At 29.0% G+C, this 12,263-nt stretch overlaps 1 pseudogene across 1 annotated transcript; it reads left to right on the plus strand.

Moving 5' to 3' along the window:
* The first annotated feature begins 1,684 nt into the window (after positions 1–1,684).
* LOC145800302 (jasmonate-induced oxygenase 2 pseudogene) lies at positions 1,685–11,065 on the plus strand (annotated as a pseudogene). The gene is made up of 3 exons (XR_014341443.1): positions 1,685–2,136; positions 9,607–9,942; positions 10,747–11,065. The product of XR_014341443.1 is annotated as a jasmonate-induced oxygenase 2 pseudogene (transcript).
* Positions 11,066–12,263: the final 1,198 nt, after the last annotated feature.

Below are 12,263 nucleotides of genomic sequence, written 5' to 3' on the forward strand. Positions count from 1 at the left end.
GCCGCCACTTGCCACTACTTGCCATTTCTTACTCTTTTTTATATTTTAAATTTTTTTTAAACATTTTGTCAATTACCAAACGCGTTTGTAGTTTATGTTTTTCTAAAAATAAACAAAAAATAAACAAAAAATAGTTTATAAAATTTTTGTAAATATAAATTGAAAACGTAAATGTTACCAAACACACATGTTCTAGAATTTTTTTATTATTTATTCCAATAAATTAGTTTTTGGTGTTTTTCATACAATACATTTATGAGAAGCCAAGAGGAACTTGTGGGGCTTTATCTCGACCGGTCAATTTAGTAATCGTAGCCTATTTAATTTATTATATTTGTTTAAAAAAAAAATAAAAAGTATATTTTGAAAATAGATTATTCAATTTTTTTATGACAAATACAATAAATTGATCTATTTTTTTTTTATGTAGAAGATATACATGAAAAATCTTACAAAATCAACATACCAAATAATCAAAACCATATTATCTATGAAAGTTTAAAAATGTTATTAAATAAAAAAATTATAAAAATATTATTGAAGTGAAATTTTTTTATGTAAATCATTCATTTTTTGATGACAAATACACTAATGGTTATTTTGATTGAAAATGAAGAGACTATTATAAACTATATTATCTATGAAATTTTTTGAATGTAGCAGTGATGTCATTATTAGTGACATGTAAGTATAAGTAATCTTATTATAAAAATATGAAATTTATTGAATTATTAGTTACATTTGACATGTGAAGTTCACTCTCTCTGTGTTTATTTACTATTAGTAAATAATATCACATACCAATTATGACGTGGTATTACCATTATATTGAATTTTTAATCAAATTTTGTATAAAAAAATAATTTATCATTATATAATTTATTTTAAGACTTATATCCATATTTTGGTTGTATTGTCCACGATACATTAGTTACAAATAACATTATTTTTTTTGATGTTTCTCAAAATCAATCGTAAAAACTTGAATAAAATATTTTGATAATTTTTTTTTGATATTGTAATTAATAAGTGTCCATTCTAATTTAATTTTTTAGCCACTACTTATATGTATATGAGAAAAGTTAGGGATCATGAAATTTTTTTCATAAAAATGATCATGAAAGATTTATGATCCTTGGATTATCTTAATTAGTATGTGATGTTTTATTCTAAGTGTAATTCGAGAATTACAAAACTTTCATTAATATTTTTATGAAAATCTTTTCATGATACATAAGATTACTATATATATATATATATATATATACATATAGCACTCTCACCCACCATGCACCTCTCAGCCCACCATAACATGTAAGGTTCTATCTATCTCTCGTAGTGTGTCGTACCATACATATCAGTTTTTTTAGTTTTATATCCATTTGTTTTACTTTAAAAGAAAATGTTTAGTGACTTAAAATTTTGTAATTTAAATGGTTCAAATTTATTAAAACGATAAAATTTTATAATTTAAATGGCTCAAATCTATTAAAACGACATCATTTTATATTAATTTACACTCAAAATAATATCGTTTTAAGTGATTTGTGACACAAAATTTTAAACTAGCTAATATTGTTGTACTTTAAAACTCACATTACACTTACAAATTGACATCCATCACGATTACCATCATTACCACTCCCACCACCGCAGCCGTCACCCCTCTCTCCGACGAGACACAATGAACTCCTTACAATCATGGCCCGAACCAATCATTCGAGTCCAATCCCTCTCCGACAGCGGCTTAACCTTTGTCCCAGACCAGTACGTAAAACTGCTCTCCGACAGGCCATCACTAACCGACCCACCACCAGCCACTGAAATCAACATCCCGGTCATCGACCTCTCCGACCTCTTCTCCCCCGACCGCTCAATCCGATCCGCTACAGCGCGTCTCATCCCACGAGCGTGCCGCGAGTGGGAGTTCTTTCAAGTGGTGAACCACGGAGTGAGCCACGAGCTGATGAAGCGGAACCGAGAGGTGTGGCGCGAGTTTTTTGAACTTCCCTTGGAGGAGAAACAAGCCTACGTGAACTCACTGGCGACTTACGAGGGGTACGGAAGCCGGCTCGGAGTGGAGAAAGGAATGAAGCTGGATTGGAGTGATTACTTCTATCTTCATGGTGGCGTTTGGTGTAGCTGTTAAAACAGATTATAGATTATAGCTTAACAGATTATAGATTATGACTTTAATCAGAAGCGGTTAATCTGTTTGGTATAGCTGTTGGATTATAGATTTAAGTTGCTGAGTAGTGTTTGTTAAATAAGCTGTGAAGTAGCTTTTTCAATTAATTTTTATTTTTTATTATTCACTATTTGTCTACATTTTTCATAAAAAATAATAATAATATTTAATAGTCCATTTGAGTCTTTTTTTATTTTTAAAAAAATAAAAAATAAAAAAATCTAAGAGTATAACCGTGAATTAACATGTCCACAGTAGAAGCTGATAATCAGAAGTAAGGGGTGAGCAGCTTCTCAGAATCAGCTTTTTTGACTTAAAATAAGTTGTTAGAATCAGAAGCTGTTTGAAATAAGTTTAACCAAACAGTCCAAAATAACTTTTTAAAAGCCAGAAGCCATAAGTTGGCTTAAAAAAGCTGCACCAAACACCCCCATTACCTTCCGGAGTCGCTGCGTGATCAGAATAAGTGGTTGAGTCTTCATCTCTCGTGCAGGTCAGCTACGCTCCTCCTTAATGCGCGTGAGAGATCAAGAAATATTTCTCACTCTAATTACCGTAGGGCTTCGTTTGAGAAGATTAGTTTTTTGACCTTTTAATTTTTTTTGATTATTTTAATCTGAGCAAGGCCTAGTTTGGAAAGAATTTTTGAATTTTTTGATTTTTTTGTAAGACAAAGAATGTAATAATTATGCGTTTGATGTGATATTCTGTTTTATTGGCCTAAAAAATCTATTTTATTTTTTGTAACTATTTTAATCAAAAAAATCCTCAAACCTAACTTCCCAAACATAGGCTATGTTTGATACGAGAATGTTAGGAATGTAAAAAATTTTATCAACGTTTTTACTAAATATTGGGCCCACACTCATATGAGTGCTTGATAAAAAATTTAGACTGTATTTGGCTGTTTTTTCTAAATATATTTTTATCCTTTTATTTGCGTTTAATGTTTGTTTACGATTTTCAAAAGTTAATTCTACATTTAATTTTGAAAACTCTGTCTAAGACAGGAAAATTTGGACTAACCGATTGTCCCATCGGATGTCCCACTGGTTATTCGGTTAGTTGACCGGAATAGTACATTTTTTTTGACAATTGACACATATTAATTTTTAAAAAAATTTATGAGTTTTGAATAGAATTTTGAGTTGTGTGTTTGATTATGAGTTGTAAGTTTTTGTATCAAATATCATATGTTACATTAAAAATTCTCCGCTCAATTCAAAACTCTTTTCAAAACTCATTTACCAAATAATTTTTTCACACTCAAATCGCAATTTCAAAACTCACAAACTTAAAATATAACTCTTATTCTCAAATCATATTTAAAAAATTCTACCAAACACTACCTTGAAGGCTCGAGCATTTTTTGTTTGATAATCAGTTAAAATTAACAAAAAGTCAAAATAAAACGATAACTCATTCTCTATTATTTTGTATATTTTCGTAAAAAATTAAAAATTCAATAAAATATATGAATTTTAAATCGCAATTCCATTTTAGTAATGATACTAGTTAAAGTGAAATTTTAACGGATATATATAGTATACAGTAGTGCTGGTAACACATATTCAAAGCATAGATATGTCGTAAATCCCACATGTACCACATCATGTAAGACCCACTTATTGCAAAATCTATGTCTTATTTTGTATTTTGAATTTATACACTTAAACTTAGGAAAGCGTGGTAGCTCGTATTGGAGGGGCTCGAATGGCTTGAATGGGTGTTGATTGGCCGTTCGCCCAGATGACTGGCCAGACGATCGGGTGAAAGATTCTCTACCACGATTGTCACCTTTGTCGATCGCGGCTGTCAACCTCCTCGCTGAATGACCGACAAAATTAATTTCGAGCCATTCGAGCCTATTTCATATTCGGGCTACCAAGCATGACTCTTAAACTTATTGTATAGTATAAAAATTGTACCGTTCTCACTCCATTCTTCATCAAGGCAAGAATGGGAAATTTTGACAAATAATATCGGTAATTTAAATCTCTAATACCGTTATTTACTGATATATTAATTGACAAAGATTGGTATTTGATCATTTTGTTGATACAAATACGTAATCCAATATCATTATTTAAAATCACGAGGAAAATTTAGGTTGCGTTTAATAGAGTTTTGTAAATATGAATTAAGAGTATGAGTTGTATCTTGAGTTTGTGAGTTGTGAAATTATGATTTAAGTGTAGAAAATTTGTTTGGTTATAGTTTTTGAATAGAGTGTTGAATTGAGTTTTGAATTGTATATGAAATTGAGTTTTGAAAGTTTCATTTGACATGTGAGGTAAGAAAATTTGTTTGATTATGAGTTTTGAAAAGAGTTTTCAAAACTTAATTCAAATTGTTATAACTCATAATAAAACACACTACTCTCACACTATTGAAAATTCTGATCAACACTTAAAACCAAACTCTTTTTAAAATTCAATTAATTTTTTTATTATTAACAGAAAATAACATTAATCAATTTTTTAATTGAAAATACTACAAAGGAAATAATTTTTTTTCAAAATAAATATTCAAAAAATTTAAATCATAAATATTTTAATAATTTAAATAATCTAAAAAATTTAATAAGTAAAAAATTAAAATAAATATTCAAAAAATTTAAATCGTAAAAATTTAAATAATTTAAATATTTAAAAAAATTAAATAATTTAAATATTTAAATAATTTAAAATTTTAATATTTTAAATTTAAAAACAACTCTACAATCAAATCATAACCAAACACATAAAACAAAATTCAATTAAGAAATTATTTTTAAAACTCATAACCAAACACATAACTCGAAACTCCATATTACCTTCACAACTCAACACTCAAATCGTAACCAAATACATAACAAAAAAATTAAAATATTTAAAAATATTTTTATAAAATAGAATTTGAATTTATTTTTATAAAATATTTTAAAATTTAAAAATTTAAAATCGTAATATTTAAAAATATTCAAAAAATTAAAAAAATCGTAACATATTTAAATATTAAAATATTTAAAAAATTAAAATATTGATTTGAATTGAGTTTTGAAAAGAGTTTTGAATTATGTGTTTGGTTATGAGTTTTGAAAAATAATGATTATGTTTTGAATTGAATTTTGAGAAATGAATGTAGAATTATGATTTGAAAACTCAAAACAAACACCACACTCAAATCAATGAGTGGAACTATAATTTGAGAGGCTTACCAAACAAAGCCTTTGTATCTAAATTATGACAACAGTGTAAGTACTAATTTCACACAAATATTTGAAAAAAAATTATACAGAAAACTCATATAATGAGATGTGTGACTATGATATTCAGCCTTTTGTTTTCGAATGAATTGATAAGATAAGCCACATCATTTTTCAATAATTTTTTATATATAAATTTTTGGATAAATTACACTAACACCCCTTAAGGTTTATGCTTATTACAGTTCTCTCCTCACATTTAGGAAATTACACTGACCTCCTGTTAATTTAATTTTACGTATGATGATCATTATGGTGAGGGGAGAACTGTTATGAAATTTTAAACTTCAGGGGACAATCTGTAATGAAACTTTAAATCTCAGGGAGGGGAATGTAATTTTCAAAAGATGAGGAGGGAAACTATAATAAATATAAACCTCAGGAGTGTCAATGTAATTTATCCTAAATTTTATTTGTATAACAACTTATGCAACAATGATGTAATGTTTTTCATTTCAAGCTAAAGGAAAATGTTATTTTTCATAAAAAATTGGTTCCTTTGTTTTTCATAATTTATTGTACAACATATTTATGTTTGAATGATATTATTGTAATTAAACATCATTTTAATTTTTTTTTGTTATGAAATGTTAAGTATAAAACGCATTCACATTATTTTATTTAAAATTTTACATGTTTGTTTTGTTTTATAGTATTATTATAACACATATCACTTTTATCATAATTTGAAAACAGTTATTCCATGAATATAAAAGGTTTTTGTAGAAGAGAACATTAGATGTAAGATAAATGATGACTCCCATTTGTGGAGTCAGCTATACGTGAGATTCATTTTTGTTTGACACCTATATCTTATTTTATGAATTTTTTTTAATTATCACAACATTCTTAATGAGTTGAATACAACAAAAATATCAATCATTCTAACTATTAGCTGATTGAGTAGGCCAATTTCTGTCTCTATTAAGATAGCATTTTTTTTCCGGGGTAATTAAACTACGAAAAATATGTTTTAGTATTAAGAGTATAGGGGTTGTTAATAAGTTTATTTTTTGTCCTTTTAGGTTAAAAAGTTAAAAAAAAAATATAGATATTTGGGTTAATTTTTTAACTTTTTATGAAAAAATGTGTATTAAATAATTGTATAAATAAGTATATAGAAGAAATTAGTGAAGTAGGCCGTACAGGTTGGATAGTGCAGTCGACTAGATAGGAGATGGGAAAAGATTGCCTCCTTTTCGGGCTTTAATTGGACGATATTGTTCGGCCTGTGGGGATCCACCACAGGTCCCATTTTTCTAATCGGAACCGTTTAATATGTAGAACTCGTCGAGTACTATATGCTTAAAAAAAATCACGTTGATTAGATATCGATAGTTATTTGATCGTGTTAGTTTCTTTTATCAACTGTTAACTATAACACCATTAATTTTTTATACAAAACTGATTTGATTATGTAGTTAGCGATATCCGATAGACATTATTTTTTTCAGGTATATAGTACTAGACGAATTCTATATATTGAATAGTTTGGATTATTAAAACGGGACCTATGGTAGACCCCCATGGGCCCAACTTTACTATCCAACTTATACACATGTATTTTTTTTTTCTTTCACTACGTTTGTTTTCACGTCAGTACCTAAAGTGACATGAAATTGATTTGTATTTTAATATTATATGTATATATTAATTTTATATATATTTTTGGTAAATAATAATAACTTTTTAATTTTTTTTGATAACTTTTTAATTTTTTTTTTAAGTTTCCAAACCAAGTTGGAAAAGTTGAAGCATGGTGTGAAACTTGTCTATTTGAAAAAAAAAAGTAAAACCGAAACATACATACATAGCCTGTGTTTGGCAAGTGAATTTGCAGGTTTTTTTGGCTATTTTAGTCACAAAAAACAAAATAGGCTATTTTAGCTATAACAAACAAAACATCATATCCAACCCATAATCATTACATTCTTCTCTCACAAAAAAACTCAAAAAAACCAAAAAGTCAAAAAGGCCTTCCCAAATTAAGCTTTTAAGTCCAGACTAAAATAACTAAAAAAGTCAAAAAGCTAAAAAGACAACCCACTTCCCAAATAGAGGCATATCTTAAGAATTAAAGAATCCTTGGCACACGCATGTATGTATGTTTTAAGAATTTATGCATGTATCAAATCCTTGGCAGAAAGTCAAGTCTTGGTTCACAAAAATTAAGGGCAAATTACATATACACCCCTCGAGGTTTGGTTAAATTACAAATACCCCCTGAGGTTTGAGAAATTACAAATTCCCCCCTGAATGTTATATTTACATAAGAAATTAGGGGGTAATTTGTTATGAAATATAAATCTCAGGGGGTAAATTGTTATGAAAATACAAACCTCAGGGGGCGGGATGTAATTTTCGAAACCTCAGGGGGGTATCTGTAATTTTACCAAACCTCGAGGGGTGTATATGTAATTTGCCCAAAAATTAATGACATTTGAGAGGGTAAGGAATCTTTTGTCTTGGGTTTGAAAACACTCACAGCTGATAAATCATATTTAAGATTTTAAGATTTATCGATTTTAAAATTTTTATATGATTTAGCCACTGTTTGGCAAGTTGGTTCTTGGACTTTTTTGGCTATTTTAGCCACAAAAGACAAAATAGGTTATTTTAGCCATAACAAACAAAACATCACATCCAATCCATAATCATTACATTCTTCTCTCACAAAAAAACTCAAAAAAGCCAAAAAGCCAAAAAACCCTTCCAAAACCAAGCTTTTAAGCCCAGGCTAAAATAGCCAAAAAAGTCAAAAAGCCAAAAAGCCAACCCACTTCCCAAACGGAGGCTTAATAATTATTAAGATATTGTTTAGTTTGTTTTTGAGAGAGTAATTTAAAAATAAAAAATAAAAATTTTGCTTGGTTTAGTGATTTTAGAAAAAAAATTTCAAAATTACTTTCTCTCTCTTAGACCATCTCTAACGGTGAACCAAATCCAGCATCAAATTCAAATTTTAATGAAAAACCTACTTTTTCAAGCTCCAATCGTTGCGCCAGATTGATATCAAAATGAGATTTCAGCAAAAAAAGCATCAAACTGAGAACGAGACACAGATTTTACCAAATCACTGTTACTGACCGTTGAAAGAGGTACACCGGTCAACCAGTAAAAGATTCAAACAGTTCAGGAAAAAAAGTTCAAACCGTTAAAAAAAAAAAAAAATTTGCCTAACCGGTCAACCGGCCGGTCGACCACCCCGGTTGTCCCGAAAAAGTTCAGAAAGTTCAAAAAAAAGTTCAGACAACTCGCCAAAAAAAAAAAAAAAAATTTTTTTTGCCTAACCGGTCAACCGGCTAGTCGACCACCCGGTTGTCTCGGGATAGATTTGGTGAAAGGTGAACCGTTGGAGCGAGTGGTATCAAATTTGGTAAAATAGGTCATTTTTTATTCAGATTTGGTGAAAAATTTGAGTCACCGTTGGAGATGCTCTTACATATCAATCAATCATTTTTTCTCTCACACACATCTACTTAATTATAATAAAATATCAAATCATTCAAAACTCCCATATTCTAAGTCTCCGTTTGGAAAGTGGGTTGGTTTTTTAACTTTTTGGCTTTTTTGGCTATTTTAGCCTAGGCTAAAAAGCTTGGTTTGGGAAGGACTTTTTAGCTTTTTGGTTTTTTTGATTTTTTTGTGAGAGAAGAGTGTAATGATTATGGATTGGATGTGATGTTTTATTTGTTGTGGCTAAAATAACCTATTTTATCTTTTGTGGCTATTTTAGCCCCAAAACTACTTGCCAAACACCACCTAAAATTATTTCCAAAATATACAACTAAACAAACTAAAAAAATTTCTAAACTCTCTCCAATTTTTTTTAAAAAAATTTATTTCCTAAAACCAAACCAAACACACCCTTAGTGTTTTCAAACAAAGGGATAAAATTTTTTAAAAACAGAAAATCCTTAACCTTCTATGAACCTATATTTTAGTTATAAATAATTTAAAAAAAAAATATAATTCAATTGAGATTTTAAAATCTTGAAATTAGATTTATTACTCGACATATCTCTTAAAAAATAATAATCTTCGAACACATTATCAATCATTTATTCAATCACAGAAAATAATAATAGTCATAAGATAAGATGGCCAGTATCTATATTTTCTGTGGTTTGTTCTATGAAATATTATTGACTTTTTTTTAAAACACTTGTAGGGAATTGGTAGCAGAGTATGGAAATGAACTGGTTAAACTGTGTGGAAAATTGATGAAGGTTTTCTCAGTGAACCTGGGATTGGAAGAGGAGAGGACTACCTTGGAAAAGCTTTTGGAGGAGAAGAAGTAGCTGCTTGTATGAGGGTGAATTTCTATCCAAAGTGTCCACAACCTGACCTCACATTGGGTCTCTCCGCACACTTGGACCCCGGTGGCATGACCCTTCTCCACTCCGATGATCATGTCGCCGGCCTCCAAGTCCGGCGAGGTGATGACTGGGTCGCTGTTAAACCTGTCCCTAATGCCTTCATTGTCAACATTGGTTATCAAATTCAGGTCTCTCTGTCTCTCTCTCTCACGAGTAGTTTGGAAGAAAACTATATGGTTCGTTTGGTTTGTATTTCTGAAAAATTTTTGAAAAATTTTCTCTACAAATAAGTTTTTAAAAGTAATCAAACCAAACAAATTTTTCCAAAAAAATTTCTCAAAACTTGTAAACCAAACAAGTTTTCAAAACAAATCTCTCCCTCACACACATCAAATCAATCACTTTTTCCAAAACTTTCTCTCAAAATAATTTTCCAAAACATCTTTTGAAAAAAACCAAACCAAACAACTTTTCGTACTTTTTATCTCTAAAACACATATCTCAAACACAAACCAAACATTTCACCATATTAACAAAATAATGAGACTCACTATATCCAAAAACAATGAGACTTATTATTTTTTTGGACAAATATGTTATATATATGTATCTACAAAAAAATATCAAAAAAGTGTTTAGAATTTGAATATATAATATAGATTTAAATTTGGTGTGGCATAAGTTACATCCAAAATGAATTTGATCTATACATTTTAAATTCTCAATATTTTTCTTAGTTTATTTATTTATTTATTATAGTTACGTAACGTTATTGTTTTCTGAATATAATGAATTACTGTATGTACACAAGACATATGTTGTATCAATCTACATAAGAGGTGAAAAAATTGGTGAAATTTATCAACCCCAATTTGTTCTTCATTACCTTGCAACCAAATGGAATTTAATTTATGTAAATTCCTACTCTTTTTTTTTTTTTCTTTTATGGGTTAATTTAATTAGTTTTTGTTGTATTGAATGACTAATTGTAGATTCTAAGCAATGCAACATACAAGAGTGTGGCGCATAGGGTGATAGTGAATTCAGCCAAAGAGAGAGTATCACTTGCCTTCTTCTACAACCCTAATGGCAACATTCTCATTGAACCCGCCAGCGAGCTCGTGACGGAGGACTCACCGAGCGCTGTATCTGGCGATGACATGCAACAAGTACAGATTGTTCATCAGAACAGGGGGTCCTTGTGGCAAGCCACAAGTTGAAGCACTCAAATCACCCCATTAATAATTAGAATACAAGTCTTGTGTTTTTTTTTTTTTAATGTTTTTTTTGGGTCATGTTATGGTTATAAAAACAAAGTTGCATAATGCAATTTGTCTTTTGCATGTTAAATCAGCTTTAGACTATCTTTTCTTCTTTTTTTTTTTTCGGTGAAGAGCTTTAGACTATCCTTTTGAATATTTATAGATGCATAAATATGTTGTCTGAATTCATAATATCTCTGTTTATGTTTTTAGATTGTATGAATTTTAATTTGGTAACCAAAACTTATTGGAAGCTTAGCAAAAAGAAAAAAATTTTAAAAAAATTCCAAACCCAGCTTGAAAAAGTTTAGTCACCGTTTGACATTGACTTTTTTAGTTGAATTTTTTGAATCACTTTTTTAACTTGAGATTGAAAAGTTCGTTTGGTTTGAATTTTTTAGTTTTTTTTAATTTTTATGAGAGAAAAAATAAAATAATTATAATTTAGATGTGACATTTTGTCTTATTGATTTATTTAACTTATTTTATCTATTGTGCTTTTTCAATCCAACTAAGTTAGCCAAACGAAGGTTTAGATTTACTTGGTTGTATATTTTGTTATAATTATATTGGTTGAATAAATCTTACCACTCATATATTATATCAGTATACTTCTTTTAATTTTTTTTTTAAACTCTAAAATTGATAAGTAAATTAAATCACCTTCTAATCGTTAGGCTTTTTTTTTTTCAAATGTCTTTCCATTCAAATCATATGATGATAGCCAAAAAAAAAAAAAAAAAAAATAAAAAATAAATAGAGCTTGAACTTTTATGACATAATAATATAATGACGACACAAAGATGTATGGATTTCAAAATGGACCAAAAAAGGCTTTACAAAAGCTTCACATCCAAAAACAAGAATGGCTGACCAGCAATCATTGAAGCTAATATTACTAATCAGTTTCTACACAAAATACAAGCAACACAGAGAGAGAAGCTAGTTGTTAATGAGACCCACTTATGTCTTAAAACCATATACCCATACACACACTACAAGAATGTGTATTTTTAACGCTCACTTTCTGTGTGGTTAATATAAAAGTTGGTAGTTAAAAGTTATTTTTTGGTGATTAAATATTAATTAATCGCGAATGATTATTATTTTTAGTGATCAAATATGAGTTGGTGTAGAAGGTCATATTTTGGTGACCAAAAAATGAGTTGGTCCCAGAAAGTGGTATGGTTTTGGCGACCAACTACAAATTTGGTTGCAGAAGGTTATATTTTGGCGACTAAAAAATA

The sequence above is a fragment of the Camellia sinensis genome, chromosome 10 (genome assembly GCF_055761805.1).
Source record: "Camellia sinensis isolate YWXY chromosome 10, ASM5576180v1, whole genome shotgun sequence".
Classification (NCBI taxonomy): domain Eukaryota; kingdom Viridiplantae; phylum Streptophyta; class Magnoliopsida; order Ericales; family Theaceae; genus Camellia; species Camellia sinensis.